General features: G+C 38.1%; 1 non-coding gene across 1 annotated transcript; it reads left to right on the plus strand.

Moving 5' to 3' along the window:
* The first annotated feature begins 2,153 nt into the window (after positions 1 to 2,153).
* On the plus strand, positions 2,154 to 2,281 carry LOC115063744. Its single transcript, XR_003843621.1, has one exon. It is a non-coding gene; the product is annotated as a small nucleolar RNA SNORA17 (small nucleolar RNA).
* The last annotated feature ends 17,432 nt before the right edge of the window (positions 2,282 to 19,713 follow it).

Consider the following 19,713-nt stretch of genomic DNA (forward strand, 5'->3'; position numbering starts at 1 on the left):
TGATGGGATGGACTCCCGAATGGGGTACTCTCTGGATAGTCCATCCTTTCATCTTAGCTCTAAATTTTGTCTCTGTACCTATAACCTTTCATGAGTGTGTTTAGTTCTTATTTGTTTTTATTTATCCCCTACAAATAAGTAAAGATTTCACTTTATTTTACAAATGCTTTTAATCATTGGAGGATAAAATTAAACAAATTGACCATAACATTAACGCTATAAAAGATGTATCTTAATCAGATATGTTTGAATTAACTTGCCTCTTTTAAACAGTTAATAAGATTATTTTCTACTGTTTTCTTTAAAAAATTTTTCAAATGGAAGGAATATTTTTATGAGATCAAAAGAAAGCAGGCATGAGTGTTTCTTTAGCAGTGAATTATTTACCAACTGCTGATTGGCAGAAATCGATAACCCTGAATCAGGCATGAGTCCTGAATTCTGTCCCTAATACCCATATAGAAAGCCAACATGATAGCACATACTTGTATTTACAACACTAGGGAGGCAGAGATGGGTGAATGTTGAGGACTCATTAGCCCACCACCCTAGTCTAACTGGCAAGCCCTGTCTCAAAAACATGACAGACAGCTTCTGCGAAATCGCACCTGTGGTTGACCTCATGGCCACTCTGTGCACAGGAGCACATGGCCATAAAAGAGGTGCTTCAGAACTTGACTCTCACACACACAAAGCAGCTAATGTAGACATCCTAATTCCTTTCCTCGAGTTATTAGCAGAGGTCTTAAATATTATAGAAGAAATTGTCCCTCCTCCACAGAAAGTAGCTTGGCAAAAATTGTCTAAGTAATATGAAAAAAATAAATCTCAGTCAGGAAAAAGAGAGGATTAAGATAACTGCTGGGTTTTCATAACCCAGTCAGAACAGCTGCGACTAGTGATCCCTGTTGATAAATGCTAGGAAGCACAAATGTTAGCAAGGAGCCTTTCAAGACACTGGCACCAACAACTGAATTCATTGAAGAACATTATTCAGCTCTGCTCAGTCTATGAATGTACTACCTAAAAATAATGATGGAGATCAAAAATGTCAATCTCCCTGACGGAGCCTAGGGATCATGCGGTAAGACCGTGCAGGCAACTTCATCTTAAACTTCTGCTTTCAATTGCTATAAATTTTCACACACACAAAAAAATCTACTTCAGTGCTAATATTTTTCAACTGGTCTCCTGGTGATACCGCAAGAAATACTGAGCAAAATTTATTCAATTCTTTTGTGTATTTTATCTGGTAAATATTTATTATTTCCTGATATTAACCCATAAACATGTCACCGTATGATTCTCTGTCCTGATGAAAATATATTTCCTGGGACCTAGGATTAGAGACATTCTGTAAACACAATGAATAGTAAACTGAGGTTGTAACACAATAGAAAATGAAAAATAGGGGTGTTGGCAAGAAATACAATAAGACATAGTAAGTTATATTACCCCGAGTCATACTCTTGAGTAAAACACGTTTATCTTATAATTGCTTTTTCACCTCAATTTAACAATGTCACGTGAAAAGGACTCTTAAGCCTACTTAAGGAATCAGTTTGTCTGAATGATTTCAAGCATGTCCCACCACCTTCTCCCACTAACATCTTACTGAATGTCTAAAATTTCATAATTGAGCATTTATATTTTGGGCTGAGACACTTAAATTGGTTATTGGAAATGATATATTAAGCCTTCTTAGACTTTTCCTAATTAATATAAAGAATTCATCTGATTCATTTCTGAGTATGGAATTCAAAATAGCAAGGATGTGACTTTAGAAACCATAAATCATCTTTCCCTCCCCCTCAAAAATAAAATTCCAGGCTTTTCTGGTCCAACAATCTCATGGAAGAACATTTAGGACAATCTGTGTGGTCACCTAACAAGACAGGGAAGGTTTCCAGTTACAGGCTTCCTGATAGTTAAATGATGAGGAACCATAATTGAAAGGACAAATATTAGATCTAGACAAAGTCTGAAACAAATTTAGATCAAAAGAGTTTAAATAGATTCATCTATAATCATCTATAATTATATAATCACATATAATCTTTGTGTGTGTGTGTGTGTGTGTGTGCGTGTGTGCTATACAATAATGCTGTGATCAATTCAGATATAATAGTGGTCCCATAAGATTAAATATAATGCCTGCCCCTAGAAGCATTATAGGTTTGTCTGCTTTGTCACATGAGTCAGGAGGGGACAGAGGAGAGAAGCTATGTCTGTGTCAAGTGTTTTGTTCTATGAAAATCTGAATGATTAGTAGCCTAACATTCCTTGGGAGGGGGAGCAGGGAGAGAGAGCTTGAGATGTCCAGCTCTGTGAAGGCCCTAATAGCTCCCAGGCCCAGGAGCAAGCCAAAGACTAGAAGAACCCCACCTGGGACCTTTGCAGGAGTGATCCCAAGACAGATGACTCTCAAGTGGGCTATCTTAGGCATGTCGGGTCAAGAAGCAAGCCTGAGATGACCAACAGACAGGTGCCATGGGGTCTGGACAAGGAACTAGCCTGAGATGACCACCAATTAGGTGACAAGCAGGCCTGGGTGGGGAGAGAGGGAGCTGCGGCAGACCATACCTGAGATGATCCCTACTCAGAACCATAATGCACAAGTGGTGCATAGCACTCCTGAAGCCACCCCTGAGATGACACTGGACACTCAAAGACCCTGGGCACCAAGAGAAGCAAGTAAATGGTGGAGACACGGAAGAGGAAGAGAAATAGAAGGACGCGGGTACAATGAAGAGAGACTGAACTGGAGACTTAAGGGTAGTGAGTAACAGCATGTTGTGAGTAGCCAGTGATGCCACTTTGGACCTTGGCAAGGTCCATCGAGGGCCATGTCTGGGTTTGCCCTGTAACAACAGGGGTCTGTTCCCACCAGGCGGATGTCCCTGGTTTGGACTGCTGCCCAGAGATATGTTGATGTCTGAGGATTGTACTGATTTGGCCCCACCCCTCACGTGGGCATTTTGGGAGAGCTGACCCTGAAGGCATGAAAGCAGGAGAGCTGATCCCCTAGCCAGCCGCAGTACTCAGGACAGCGCCCCTCATATTATGGGAGTTGGGGGCGAGCTACCCCAAGGACATGAGCATGAGAGAGCTAGCTCAGCAACTTGTCTGCCATGTGATAATGTGGGCAAGGGAAAGATGGATCCCCTCCCTTGCCACTTTCCACCTATGGAAGACAGGAAAACATGGCCCTAAAGTCATGAGAGTGGAAGAAATGGCCATGTCCCTCACTGGCTCTAACACTTGGGAGAGCGGGCCCTATACCGTGCATGGGCAGCAGGATAGAGCTGGGCCTGGTAGCAGGGGACGCTGGTGAGTTGACCTCAAGCACGTGTGAGTGGGAGAGCCAGCAGACTGCCTAGCTCAGATACCTCTCAGACCCACATCCAGAGCTTGATTTGGTCCATCCCAACATCTTCCCCATTGGTGAACTGCTGGAGCACATAAAGGGGCCAGTCCTACAGAGCCAAAACTCAGGATCTCCATGACACTGGGCAACAACAGGGTATCTGAGAGGAGTCCCAGTGAAGTTCTAGGACTGAAAGAGTAACAGAAGCCAGAGGCCTTGTATTAGGCCAACAAGTCATTGCAGTGAACATTTGCAGACAAAAAAGTGAGGCCAAAGGGTATAGTATGAGCCACTATGACACACTACAGCTTCCACAACAAGATATTTTTTCTCTGTTGTTGAAGTGGTTGCAAGAGCAGAGAGTGGGTATGAGGAGAAAGAAATGAATGGGATTGGGGTGCATGATGTAAATTCATAAAGAACCAATAAAAAGTTAATGATAAGATTAATGGAGCTCAAAATTTCCCATCACCTAGTAACAGCATAGTGTCACACTACCCTATATCACTCACGTCACTGTAGTTATGCTGTGTAAGCAAGTGTATTGTGCAACACTCACACTTATGCATGTTACATAATACTTGATAATGATAATAAATAAATACATTACTAGCCTATGTGCTTGCTCTAGTATACTCCTTACCATCATTTAAGAGTGTACTCTTGGGAGAGTACATGGAGCCATGGAGACATGGCTCAGAGGTTAAGAGCATCAGCTGCTCTTTCAGAGGTCCTGAGTTCAATTCCCAGCAACCACATGGTGGCTCACAACCGTCTGTAATTGGATTTGATGCCCTCTTCTGGTGTGTCTACAGCTACAGTGTACTCATCATATATATCAAATAAGCAAATTTAATAAAAAACAAATTTTTTTTAACAAAAGAGTGTACTCTTTCTATTAAGACTTACAAAATGATGTTTACTATAAAGCAGAATGCCTTTTATACTAGTAGCACCCAATACATCTGTTATGTCTTTTAATCGTATTATTTTCTCTTAAGCTTGACATTATTTCAAGCTATTTTGCTTGTCATGAGCTCAAAAGGCTATACTGAAGAAACCCTACTATTCAATATACTATAAACCTACATGTTATATGTATCTATACAGCATGGGAGTGTGTATATTATACCATCTTGATCCATGTAAACCAGTGCAATATTCTCACAGGGACAATATAACCCAATATATCCATTTCTCAGAACTTTCACCATCATTAAGTAGCACAAAGCTGTGAGTGAGTCTGTCTAGAAAGGTCTATATAGTAGCACTGATATTCACTCACATTAGAATTGTGTGAGAGCTAAATTTGTGATTTGAAGAGGAAGGTAATCAGGGAGGTAGATGGGAGGTCAATCCACAAGGATATGGACTGAGTAAGGATGTCTGCAAAGTCATAAGGATTCACATAATTATCCACTTACCTAAAATTACATATAATACGTATGAGTCTCATATACAGTTTCAATGAAATTAAATGTTTATGTAGTTGAATGGACCAACAATGCTCCCCAACAAGAGCCATATCCTAACACCACCCATAAAAAACTCCCTTTTGACCTCTTAGTTGGGGTTATCCAAGAGACTTGCAAAACATCATAGGCTATTGCTGTTGTCCTAGGTTGCCTCCCAGAGTTTGAAGGTAAGTCCCTATTGCTTTAGACTCTGTGCTCTTCAGACACAGGGCCTGGAGGATCCAAGCTGGATCTAACCTGAAAGCCTCCTCTTAGGCCTAGCTTTAATGCTACCAGAAAGTACTATACAAGCTTCCAAGAGAGGGGAGAGACCAACACTTACTCAGCTATAATGCCTACAAACTACAGTTCTTAGAAAAGATATGCCTGCGGGTGGAATTGTGGTATGCAGATTTTGGCAGTTACCAGCATCTCTCTAATTGGACTTAAGACCTGCTTAACTAGAGGGAAATTATGACTGGCACTAGAAAAGTAGCCAACCACCTGTGGCTAGCAAGGTTATGGATCTTGGAGGAGAACGTAAAACAACCACTTTATAAACCAACACAATTCTTAACTGCATTTTAAATACCTCGATGCCCACAGTTAAAATGTACTTTTCGCCCTCACCAAAAACACTTCTCTTCGAACCAGACAGAGAAAATTGAGGAACAGGGGTCAGAACGATTGCATCAGGGAAACAAGAAGTCTCCTGTGAGAGTGTGGCTCTAAGAAATGACAGGGAAACCACGCCTACCAGTCCAACAATGTAGCTGACTAAACAAGGATAACATCAGTAAACATGAAAGGAGAACATGTCATGCGGCCTCAATCCTAAACGAAGATGCAGGCAACTAAAGAATGCTAATAAGAGAAATGGTCTTCCCCAGAAAAGAGCATTTCAATTAATCATCCAAATCCAAGTAGTCATCCTGAAATCATATTCATAAAAATAGCTTTGCAGAGACTGAGCAGGTTGTAGATAGATAGAAAGAAAGAAAGAAAGAAAGAAAGAAAGAAAGAAAGAAAGAAAGAAAGAAAGAAAGAAAGAAAGAAAGATAGAAAGGTAGGTAGATAGATAGATAGATAGATAGATAGATAGATAGATAGATAGATAGATAGATAGATAGAAAGATAGAAAGATAGAAAGGTAGGTAGATAGATAGATAGATAGATAGATAGATAGATAGATAGATAGATAGATAGATAGATAGATAGATAGATATAGAGATAGATAGATAGATAGATAGATAGATAGATAGATAGATAGATAGATAGATAGATAGAGAGAGACAGACAGACAGACAGACAGAGAGATAGATAGATAGATAATTAAAGAAGATAGCCTTACATCTTATCCGAGCACAATGCAAGAGATTCATGTTAGAAAGAAAAGGAAGGGGGAAGAGTAAAAAATAATAATATAAATAAATATTATAAATAATATAAAATAAATACAAATACATTTAAAAACAAGTTCTAAAAGCAAATGATGCTGCTCTCATTGTATCCCAGGTTTTGGTAGGTTGCATTTTCGTTTTCATTTGATAATACAAGTTGTTGTTTTTAAGTTATCTTCTCTGGAAGAATATTCCTAGTAAAAATTTCAAGCAAGGAGCTGAAGGGTTCTGCAACCCTATAGGTGGAACAATAATATGAACCAACCAGTACCCCCAGAGCTCGTGTCTCTAGCTGCATATGTAGGAGAAGATGGCCTAGTCAGCCATCATTGGTCTTGCAAACTTTATATGCCCCAAGTACAGGGGAACACCAGGGCCAAGAAGGGGGAGTGGGTGGGTAGGGGGGTGGGGGGAGGGTATAGGGGACTTTGGGGATAGCATTTGAAATGTAAATGAAGTAAATACCTAGTAAAAATTGAAAAAGAAAAAAAGAAAAGTGGGGAATGAAAACAGAAAAAAAATTTCAAGCAATACACTTGACGTAAATCAAGCCTTATTTTACAATAAGTACTGCAAAACAAGTGAAGGATCTTTCTTTGCTAGCAATGTTAAAGCTTTTTACCATTTTGCTAGCCCTTCTCATGATAATATTACAGACTACTCTCCTATTTACATTGAGTATCTCTATTGTAATGTGTAAGATATCTTTCCTTTCTTCGTTCAATGCTGAAAAATCCTTGAACATAGAAAACAAGAAAATAAAAGCCAAGTACCTTGCATGAGTGTTGAGCTCAGAAAGCTGCCATCTCATAGTTCAACAATTAATTGCTACTCCCTTCAATGTGTTGAGAAAATTACTATTCACATGCATTGGCTAATGGAAAGGAATTGTAATAACTACCGGGAGGTAACTATATAAACGACATGACATTTATTAATTATCTGATGAGGATTTCATCCTATCATAAATTAGTCTCCTTGTGTTTCAGTAAAAAGTAGAAATTACAAAACTACCTGCCAACCAGAAAAAAAAAAATATATATATATATATTGTCATTACACATTTCATTTTTTCTAAAAGAACAAATTGCAAAAAACGTTTTTAGCAAGAAGTCTTCACCGAGAAGGAAATGTCATAACTCAGAATCTTGGAGATATGTGAAGGAAGGAAGATCAGTAAGGTGTAAGATATTATTTTCATATACGTAATTTAATTGAGAAGGTAGTAGTTTAGAGCAACACTAGACACGATGCATTGGATGGTTATAGCATGTGAGTAAGTGAAGCAAGGGGCAGTGACTTCATCTGGGGTTGCTGCAGAAAAGAATTGCTGAATCATCTGTTTCAAATACTTGTACCCTGGGTGAGGCAACATGGCACTATTTGTAACCAAGCCTAGATTAGTGTAAACAAATACTGAGAACTTGAGAGTAATCATGGTTAGGATGTAGTGAAATAGCCACACCCAGAAAGACAAACCCCATATGGAAGGTTAAGAACTTGACTTCACAGAAGCAGGATAACTAGAAAGGGTTGGGAGTAGGAAAGGGTAGGGAAATGGAGGGAGGTTCGACAGCGGGGACCAGCAACTGGTGAGATGGAGGATCCTATGTGACACAGCATGTTAAGATGACCGTCATTTGTGTTGTTCTTAATACACTCTACTATGTGAGTTCTAGATTTTCAGTGGAAAAAAGTCTTCATTGGTCTGTTTTTAAATCACTAAATAATAAGTTCTATGTTTGTGCCCCCAGTATGTTCAATTTCTCCCTACCCTCACTTCTTGCTTACATGACTCTGACAGTTAAGTCTACTGAAGTTTTTAATATCTGTATCTCTCTTCATGCTCTTCTCCTTGGACTTCTCATATTTTTTATTTGATTTTCTGCAGTATAAAATATAACATCCTGAGGTGTCATGTTCTAATTTTTAGCCTGTTTGGTGTCATCTAAGATGTGTGTAAACCTAAACAAATCTGGAATAAAATCTCCACATTAAACTTTATTTTGATACTTTCCCTTTGGGTATGTGTATGTTCTTGCATGTGTGCGTGCATGTTCACATACACATACACATGGAGGCTCAAGGCTAATATCAGGAGTCTTTGATTGTTCTCCACCTTATTCACTGAGGCAGGGTCTCTCACTAGAACCCAGAGCTGACTGACCGAGCTACTCAAGCTACACAGCTTGCCCTGGAGAATTTGTCTCCATCAGCTGAAGTCTGGACTACAGGTGGGCTGCTACATCTGCCCAGAATTTATGTGAGGCTGGAGATCTGAATTCAGTTCCTCATACATGTGCCGCAATCACTTTACCACTGAGCCATCCCCCAGCCTTATGCTCTAGCTTTAGGCAGTTTTGTTCTTTCCCGAAGTATATTCATGCTTTATAAGACTGAAGAATGAGCCTTCTCTCACAAGGTCTGGAACCAGGATCCAGGGCTAAATTCAAAGAGAAAAATGGAAGAAAGTCAGTTAAAAGGGAACAGTGGCATCTAGAGCAAGGAGAATGACCACCAGAAAGCAGCATAAACAATAAAGTCATAGTGAAATCAGCTGAAAACTATGTTGGCTGTTGCTTACCACTGTCAACCTCCAGGACAGGAATTATAACTGGTGCATGGGCAGGAAATGGACATGAAGAGATGACCTCAAGAGATGGGAGACCTTGGAGCTGTGGATGAGGCCATTCCTACTTGATGAACTTGAAGTGTCATGTGGTGTTTATCAGTAATTCAGAAAACACTATTTCAAATAGGAACACAAATTGTCTTCATCTTGCACAGTAGTACAAACTGTAAAAATGATTATATGAGCTAATCTTAATTTATCCTTTGGTGGGTGGAAAAATGGCTGTACTTTGACCTTTAAATGTTTTTGTCAAAGTATTAGAAACGTTCATGTTGGTTATAAATGGAAAAATGAAATGTAGGAAAACTGGTGTTCATTTAACCCATTAATTACAAAATAGAAATGTTGAGAAATAAAATGTTTGATTATTTTTTTTAAAAAAAAATTCTTCTAAAGAGTGGTGTGAGTATTGTTTACCCTTTACTTCCTGTTGTGTGATATAATTGAGGCAAGCATCTGGTTTGTGGCTTAAAAACTGTCTTTTGGTTGGGGAGAACAATAGAAAGTGACCGTGGGTTGAGCCTTGACCCTTGTGCATGCTAAGGTTGTGTTCCGTTACTGATCACCACTGGCTCACACCTCTTCTTTACTTTTTATTTTGAGGCTCAGACTGGCTTTCAACTAACACTGTAGCTCAGGCTGGCCCAGGACTTGTGAACATCTGCCTCAGCATCCCAAGCAGTTAGGTTTAGAGGCCCTATACTACCAGGCCCAGATGAAACATCATATTCCTCTCTTCAATTTGATTAGCTTCCTCTCGTTCCATTTGTTCCTTTGACAGCACGAACTATTTCCCACTGTCACTTTCAGGGTGACTTTTATGCCAGCTCTTTTACCCATCAGAATACACACATTCCAAAGCTTAATTATAAGTTCTCCTTTACTCCTTCAGTAATTATACCCATGTTCAACTGGAATTCCCATTCCAAAGTGATTCCTTACTGAATTTTCACACTTAAGTGATGAAAGAAAGACTAAGCAGTTTCATATGTTATATGAACTGACACACACGTACAATGAAAAGACTTAGAAAGAAGTGATGTGGTTGGTCACTGATCTTAAAGTGCATATGCTATTTATGTATTATTTGTGAACTGGAGAGTACTATATACAGTTAATACAATGTTATTTCACTAAAGATTAGATGTATTGAAGTCATAAAACCAAAAATTGTCTTTTGAAATTAAATACTGCATTTAAGTTAGTTTTAATCATTCCAGCTGTCTACATAACTAGTTGAGTTTTATTTATATTTATAAAGATTTTCCTTTTAGAAGCTTCACAGTTTTGAAATGTACCTCTTCTCCTCTTTCTCCCTCTCCTTTCCTCTTCTTAGAGAAAATAGGTTTATTTTAGCTTACAGTCCCAAGGGGATACAATCTACAATGTCAGGGAAGACATAGCAGCAGGTGGAGAAGGCCTGATGCCAAGGAGCAAGCAGGTGGCTGGTCACATTTCATCTCTACTCAGCAAGCAGAAAGTGAATAGAAAGTGGAACCAGGATCTAAAGATTCAAGGCCACTCTATTGACCTACTTTCTCCAGTAAGGCTCCACTTCCTAAATGTTCCCAAACTTTCCCAGTGTCACCAGACCCAAGAGAACACAAATGCCAGCACAGGCTACTATACCCAGCAAAACTCACAATTACCAAAGATGGAGAAACCAAGGTATTTCATGACAAAACCAAATTTACACAATATCTTTCCACAAATCCATCCCTACGAATGATAATAGATGGAAAACTCCAACATGAGGAAGGAAACTACACCCTAGAAAAAGCGAGAAAGTAATCTTCTTTCAACAAACCCAAAAGAACACAAGCATAAAATAACATCAAAAATAACAGGAAGCAACAAACACTATTCCCTAATATCTCTTAACATCAATGGATTCAATTCCCCAATAAAAAGACATAGAATAACAGACTAGATATGTAAACAGGATGCAACATTTTGTGGTATATAAGAAACACACCTCAGTGTCAAAGAAAGACACTACTTCAGAGTAAAGGGCTGGAAACAATTTTCTAAGCAAAATGGTCCCAAGAAACAAGCTGGAGTAGCCATTCTATTATCGGATGAAATAGACTTTCAACCTAAAGTCATCAAAAAAGATAACGAAGAACACTTCATATTCATCAAAGGAAAAATCTACGAAGAAGAACTCTCAATTCTGAACATCTATGCTCCAAATGCAAAAGCACCCACATTCATAAGAGAAACTTTGCTAAAACTCAAAGCACACATTGTACCTCACACAATAAGAGTGGGAGACTTCGCCGGGTGGTGGTAGCACACACCTTTAATCCTAGCACTTGGGAGGCAGAGGCAAACGGATTTCTGAGTTAGAGGCCAGCCTGGTCTACAAAATGAGTTCCAGGACAGCCAGAGCTATACAGAGAAACCCTCTCTCGAGAAAAAAAAAAATAGTGGGAGACTTCAACACCCTGCTCGCAGCAATGGACAGATCCTGGAAACTAAGCAGAGACACAGTAAAACTAACAGAAGTTTTGGACCAAATGGATTTAACAGATATCTATACAAAATTTCAACCTAAAACAAAAGAATATACCTTCTTCACAATACCTCATGGTGCCTTCTCCAAAATTGACCATATAATCAGTCATAAAGCAGGCCTTAACAGATACAAGAAGATTAAAATAATCCCATGCGTTCTGTCAGATCACCACTAACTAAGGCTGGCCTTCAGTAACAACAAAAACAACAGAAAGCCCACATACACATGAAAGCTGAACAATACCCTACTCAATGATAAATTGGTTAAGGAAGAAATAAAGAAATTAAAGACTTTTAGAATTTAATAAAAATGAAGATACAAACTTATGGGACGCAATGAAAGCAGTGCTAATAGGAAAATTCAGTTCTGAGTGCCTCCAAAAGGAAACTGGAGAAAGCATACACTACCAGCTTAACAGCANACCTGAAAGCTGTAGAACAAAAAGAAGTAAATACACCCCAGAGGAGTAGATGGCAGGAAATAATCAAACTCAGGGCTGAAATCAACCAAGTAGAAACAAAAAGAACTATACAAAGAATCAACAAAACCAGGAGCTGGTTCTTTGAGAAAACCAACAAGATAGATAAACCCTTAGACAGACTAACCAGAGGGCACAGAGACAGTATCCAAATTAACAAAAGCAGAAATGAAAGGGGAGATATAACAACAGAAACTGAGGAAATTCAAAAAATTATCAGATTCTACTACAAAAGCCTATACTCAACAAAACTGGAAAATCTGGATGAAATGGCGCATGCCTTTAATCCCAGCACTCGGAAGGCAGAGGCAGGTGGATTTCTGAGTTCGAGGCCAGCCTAGTCTACAGAGTGAGTTCCAGGACAGCCAGGGCTATTCAGAGAAACCCTGTCTCGAAAACAAAACAAAACAAAACAAAACAAAACAAAACAAAACAAAACAAACCACTGGGGGAAAAGCAAAGAATGGAATATAATAGGAGTGATGTGGTATGATAGCCATGGTTATGGCTGAAGGCTGAAGTATCTGCCTCCATCTCTAATCACTTGCTGACTAGGTTACTAGGTCACCAGGACACTCAAATAACCTATGAGAAGATGAATTGGAGAGGTACCAACTGGCTAGTTGTGCCACATGCACTTGAATGGCACCTACCATTTCTTTATCTTCTGGTACTATAGAACCTGTCAGTAGCTGAGCATAGAGTACTGTGAATGTGCCACCATGCCCTGCTCCCCCAGTGTTTTTAAACTACTGTGGAGAAAATAAAGAAAATAATCTGTGATGCTTGAGACCAATTTTGACCCAATTTTGACCAAAATTGACACCAATTTTGTCTGATTTTTGTTTTATTTTTATTTTTTTCTAAGACTCCTGGAAAAAATATACAATTTAAACCTAGGAGTAAACTTGTCTGTTGTGTTAGTAATAATAGGCTAATTTCTCTAATAATCTCAAACTTTTCTTTTACTAAGCTAGTGCCCAGTTCAGGACATTAAAAAAATCACTTTGTCCCAGTAGTCATTCAAGTCCTGAGGTTATTCTGCGTTATGCCCCTGCTTTGTTCGGAGTTTTATATGTTCCATTTTCAGCAAATAACATAAAAGGCATTTGCCTGAAGACATTTTTATGGACCAACAGTGAAATTGGGATATCGCCAGTTAGTATGCAGGTGCATAGAAAGTATATGCGTGTGATGGGGGGTTACATATAGGAAGAAAAGGTGAAGTATTAGTATTTAACTAATGAGTACAGAAAATTTGCTCCAAAAACTTAACTATATATGCTATTACTGACTTAAAGGGATATATGAGTTAAAAGAGGTAAATAACGTGCATATTGTTGAGAGTCAGCATGTGCCCACGATGTACATGGTCATCACATTCCAAGTGGTTTTTGGTTGGGTTTTGTTTTGTTTTGTTTTGTTTTGTTTTGTTTTTGCCTCTTTTCTATCAAATAAAATTTGTTCTCACTCTTCACCCAATATCACTCATTTACCTTGCAAGTAGGCTCATTTTAAATTCAGATAATGGCTTAGTCCATTCAGGCCATTACAAGAAAATAATATACATGTGGTACTTCATTGATACAAATTGCCCTCTCACAGTCCTCAATGCTGATAAAGCTAAGTCAAGGTGTTCACAGATCCTGAGTCTGTCAGGGGTCCACTGATAGCTATCCTTATATATGAGCAACTCTCATTTACATCTCTTTCATAAGGGAACCAGTAACATTCCTGAAGGTTCCTATCCTGTGTCCTGATTACCAATGAGGACGGTTAATCTTGATTGACCACCTGACATTTAGAATTTAGAATCAGTAAGGAGCCAGACTATTGGGCATGCCATGACAGAATTTCCAGAAACATTTAACTGAAGAAGGAACACCTACCTAAATGTATGCTGCACCATGCCATAAGTTGGCTTCCTAAATTGAACAAAAAAGAAAAAGGAGATAAACACAAGCAAAAATGTCTCTCTGGTTTCTGACCATGAACACAATGTGACCAGCTGCTTCACATTCTACCATCAAGACTTCCCTGCTGTGATTAGCTGGACCATCAAACTATAAGCCAAATTAATCCCTTTCTTCCTTAAGTTCCTTTTGTTGGGCCTTTGTCACTGCGCTGAAATAAGTAACTAATACACAACTTAAAGATCCTGCCTCTTAAAGCCATCACCGTGGAAGTGAATTTCAGAACTCAAACTTAGGAAGACAAAGACATTCAGACCATAGTGCATATTAAAAAGAATTCAGTTCTGAAAATTAAAATTAAGCTGTTGACAAATTATCTGAACAAGCATAATTTTATTAGAGGCTCAAATGAATGCCATATAAACTGCAAGTTTCATAAAACATATAATGTGTTTGGAACTATTTCCCTGAAATAGCATGTGATAGATGAACTTCATTTAGCCATATGTACAAAGATAACTCATTCATGAAAAACTCAGGCTCTGGTATTGGCTCTTGTTTTCCACTGTTAGACATTTTTCTTATTTTCACAGAAGCAACAGTCTTTTTAATTAAGCAAATATATCACCTATACCTTGTGATTACAATTCAACAATTAAAATCTTGAAAGTAGAGGCATCATTTGTTTTGAGACATACAGAGTTGTTCATCTTTCTAAATAACTAGAGAAAAGGGGGCTCCCCCACACTTCATGCACCACTCCTGGACTTAACATGGTGTAATTCATCACTGGATAAAACATCACAGGCAAGTTCAAGGACGAAAACGGCACTTTAACTCTGAGCTTGATAAAGTGCACATACCGGCAATCATTCTGTTTGCAACTAGTTCGTGGCTTGCAGTATGAACTTTCTCTCACCTTGGGCCCCAATCAGCTCAACTATTCATAACTTTTATATTGTCCTTATGATGTTTTGTTTAACATTCTACATTGCCTATCTACATAAATTGGCTTCCCATTTTCTTTGCAGGCCTTCACTTAAGTGCTCTTTAGATAGTTTGTCACCATTTCTTGATGCAATTTCTTCTCCCTTCTTGGACCTCCTAACATATGGTAAAAATGAACAGCACTCTGCTGAAGATCTACACTCTTCTGAATTTCCATCTTGAATGAATTTAAATGCTTACAACTCAAAAACATACTACTGTACTGGGCTCCACTGCTACATTAACAGTGTGTATCTCATTACATCCTTGGTCATCCAGACATAGAAAAGAAAAAATGTCTACATCTCTAATAAGTGGTAATTTGATAGAAAAAAAAAAAAGTCTCCCTTCAACCCAGACACTTTAAGATCCTTACTATTAAGAAAAAGAAGAAAAATTCTTTTAAAAGATTTTTTAATGTTAAAACCTAACATCTTGCACTGTAGCAACTGTGCTTGGCCAGCAAGAACAACGCAACACCAAAGATCCTTCTCAACAGCACTTTATACAGGAAGTCTTTTCATGATGGTACGGGGGGACCCCAATGGACCAGGGCAGCCGTCCTATATACTGGAGCTTTCACTGCCTGGGTGCTCTGTGCCTTGTTGTCGCCATGGGATAGGCTAGGAAAGGAATCACCTCTTTACCATAAGACTGGGCAGTGAGGGCTGTGCTGAGTCATGGCTATGTAGAACTGCGCATGTCTGTCCTAAGGCGGCAAGTGAGTTGTTTACCAGATGGACAGCGGAAATCAGCGCCATCTTGTAATGGCAGATGGTACAGCTCGCTACATTTCACTATTTCTTGTTACGTCATTCATAATTTAATGTAACATGGATTTGCCTAACCCATATAATCAAACATATTAAATATTGTATATATAACTAAAGTGATTTGGGATTCTACAAAATTCCAGAACAATAAAGTAGAAGTCAGACATTATGCTAGAAATTCAGAAGCTCTGGGTGGTGCATCCCTTTAATTCAGCATGAAAGAGACAGAGGCAAACAGATCTCTGAGTTCAAGGCCAACCTGGTTTACATAGACAGTGTTAGGTAAACTAGAGCTACAGAGTAAAGTCATGTCTCAAAAGGAAAGAAACAAATTTAATGAGCAACATGATGGGAGTTAAATACAGTATATAGGGAAGCTCAGCTTCAAATAACATTTTAAAGAACTGTCTTTGAAGAACAGCCTACCATCAAAATCAGGGCCAAAGAACAGAGACAGTTAAAGAATTGACTAAATTAAGGAAATTTTAAAGTAAGTTTTTGTTTTTGTTAGGTTTTTGTTTTTTTTTTTTATTTGTTTGTTTTGTTTTGTTTTGGGTTTTGTTTTGTCTTGTTTTGTTGTTTTTTTGAGACAGGGTATCTCTATATAGCTCTGGCTGTCCTGGAACTCACTTGGTAGACCAGGCTAGCCTCGAACTCAGAAATCCACCGGTCTCTGCCTCCCAAGTGCTGGGGTTAAAGGCATGTGCCACCACCGCCCAGCATTTTTTTTGGGGGGGAGAGTTATGCTTTTTGTTTTGTTATTGTTATCTAGTTTATTTTTCACAGGTAATATGGCTGTTTCCACAATTACTATTTCCAAATTACTATATCCACACATTTGGGGGGAAAAGCCATTCATAATTACAATTCTATCTGGGAAAGGCCTGCATAGTTACCAAATAGGATAGTCTAGTACTCCAAATATTTCCCATATTATTCTAACAAGGTGTAATAAGAAAGTAAATGGCCAGGCTTAATAATGGCTCAAAAAGACAGCACTTTAAATACAGTATGGAAAAATATCACCTGATTTTTGCAGGCAAGAGCTGAAGTCAACAGAGGAAACAGACTCAGGAAAATTTGTCTGAACCTGTTAAAATGGAGGCATGCAGGTATGGTTCTGCTGTGCTATTACTCACTCTAACAAGGGCCCAACGCCACACACTTATTCATACCCACAAGTCCCTGAAGAGTGACTTGCTGGCCGGTATTTGATTCCCTATGAATCATTGCTGGACATATTCTGAATCCCAGATTTGGAGAAATAGTAATGAGCTACAACTCTAACATATTACAAGTTATTGAATACAGAGAAAGTAATCTTTTCACAGAGATTAAAAGGGAGAAACCAATACATCTTTGATAGCAATTTCAGGACATAACAGAAATTCCTATATAAAAAAAGTTTTTAATGTCTGTCTTTTTCTGTGGGGGGACAGGAGAAGAGAGGCCTCCTCCAGAATCTTTTAAAAAAAAAAGAAAAACAAAAATATTATATGGATAGGTCAAGCCCGCAAAAGTAGTGCAGTGATTTGTCATTCCCAGGTGACTTCTTAGAGGCTCCTCAGAAATAAATCCATTCAAAAGCATCCAGTAATTCCAAAAAACAACATCCATGCCCACTTTCAATTTCCAATTTTCCTACCTTTTAATAATAAAAAAAATTACTTGAAGGTAAAAGAAATCTTTGAACCATCACTTACAATAAAATGCAGGCAACGAAATAGCAGAAATCTAAAAGAACAATTTTCTATCCCTTGTACAAAAATAAAATCGCTTTTGTTTCCATTAAAATATGTAGGAAGCACTTCTACTTAAGACATACATTAAAAATAAACATGGAGATAAAGTGTATTTTTAGTTAGCAATTACTGAAAGTAACTTGTTACATGGGTGGCTTACACTTTTTATTATATAAAATTGCTGAAGTCAGTTTCCATTCAAGCATAACGTTGTTAAAATACTAATGTTTAGGATATCTTTTATGAAAAATAAACAAAAAATAGACAAATAAAAGTAGTCACAGAACTGTATCATCTTTCTTATAAAAATTTTCAGAAGATCAGACATCTTGGCTGGTGAACTATGATTCTGTGTTTTCTGTTTATTACACAAAGCAGTTTTGCTTTGTTCAAAATCTCATCCTGTAAGAGATTTGTCCATGACCAATAAACATTCACCTTCATATTTGTGTTCACACAGACATCAAAATGCAAAGCATGAGACAAAAATTTACCCAGATATTTGAGTTATTTTATACTTAGGAATTCTATACTATAAGCATTCTATATGTCTAAAAACACTTGGATGCTCTCTCCAGAAAGATATTGAATGAGATCCAGAATCTAATAACTATTTTTAAGAACAGGCTGCCAAAAAATTTGGTACTTATCAAACATGAAATTAACTCATCAGGATTTCTGCCAGATATGGCAAAATAAGATCTTACTAGACAAGTTTATACAATATATATATATATATATATATATATATATATATATATATATATATATATAGAGAGAGAGAGAGAGAGAGAGAGAGAGAGAGAATATAAAAGGAGGTTGCTGAACCTGTTGCATTATTTATCCCCAATAGGATAAATAAATAATAATAAATAAATAATAGGATAAATAAATAATAAATAAAATAGGATGCTCTTCTTAAAAGCATGCTATAAATCATTTTTGCATCCTGAATACTTTGTTGGTTAACTTTGAAATTAATGTATGTATTCACTTGAACATTCTGTGCTCAGTAAAGACAGAGCTGAGTAACTGTAACTTATTTAAACAGAGGTACAGAAAAGCCCTTATCTCTGAGCACTTTCTATGTACAAGTGTCCCCAGGTAGACACAGAACAGCTGGATGTGGCATCACATGGCCATAATCCCAGCACTCAAGGGCCACACAGGCATACAAAACAATTTGTTTAGCCCAGGTGTTTTTGTGGCTTCTTACTATGTCCAAGCTCCTACTCAGCCTAAATGGCTACCTGGCTTTCGTGCACTGCCAGCATCTATGATTAATTAATTATTAATTCAAATAATCTTTTCTGCAGCATTTCCGGAACATCCAGTGGCCCTTCATGGACACTGTAAAGGGAAAATTTAGAAAATTTACTACCTTTGATGATTTCCAGTTGCAAAATCATGCAAACGATATTCAACTTTCAGTAAACTTTTCTGTGATTCATTTTTGATGTATCGTTTGGTATCATACAAACATTGATGTGGGATTAGAAGTTTATAAAGATCAAACACTAGAGAACACTATTAAATCCAAAGTGTTTTTGAAGATGATGACTTTATATAAACTAACTACAGAAGAAAAGTGCACAGCTTAGCTTCCAGAAATTGCTTCACTTTTAATATTTTATCTATGCTCTATTCTCCATGAGTATGATAATCAAAACTTACTATTTCCTCTTGATTTGTGGGATTTTTCTTTTTAGTCTTGTTTATTTGAGAAGTTTGATACTTTTGAATTGTTTCTGTAAAAGCTAAGTGATTCCTTGTGCTTAGAATATAGAGAAATAGCTTCCCTTCACTTCGTCAATATATCCACTGTTGTGATTTTTAAAAATAAAGAAGACAGTGACTATCTTTGGTGGAGGTGTGGGGGGAAAGGGGTGGCTGTGCAGGCTCATGCTGAGGCATCCCTTCCCTGTGAGGGATCAACCATAACCATGGTATAGCATAGAATAGAGTTTATTTAGAGCATGAGGAGGGGAGTTGAGGGAATAGAGACAGAAAAAGGCAGAGAGAGAGTAGATAAGTAGAAGCCAGCCACGAGCACACGGAGAGAGAGAAGGAGGGTAATGAGGTGGGGAGAGAAGGAACAAGGGGACAGAGCAAGAGCAGGAAAGCAAGAGAGAGGAGGGGATAAGCAGCCCCTTTTATAGTGAGTCAGGTACACATGGCTGTTGGCAGGTAACTGTGGGGCAGAGACTAGACTAAATGCCAACATCCACTTTATGATGGCAGATGAGGTTGTGGAGAAAGAGAAACACTCCTCTATTGCTGGTGGGATTGCAAGCTTGTACAACCACTCTGGAAATCAGTCTGGTGGTTCCTCAGAAAATTGGACATAGTACTACCAGAGGACCCAACAATACCTCTTCTGGGCATATACCCAGAAGATCTTCCAACTGGTAATAAGGACACATGCTCCACTATGTTCATAGCAGCCTTA

The sequence above is a fragment of the Mus pahari genome, chromosome 3, assembly GCF_900095145.1.
Source record: "Mus pahari chromosome 3, PAHARI_EIJ_v1.1, whole genome shotgun sequence".
NCBI classification, from domain to species: domain Eukaryota; kingdom Metazoa; phylum Chordata; class Mammalia; order Rodentia; family Muridae; genus Mus; species Mus pahari.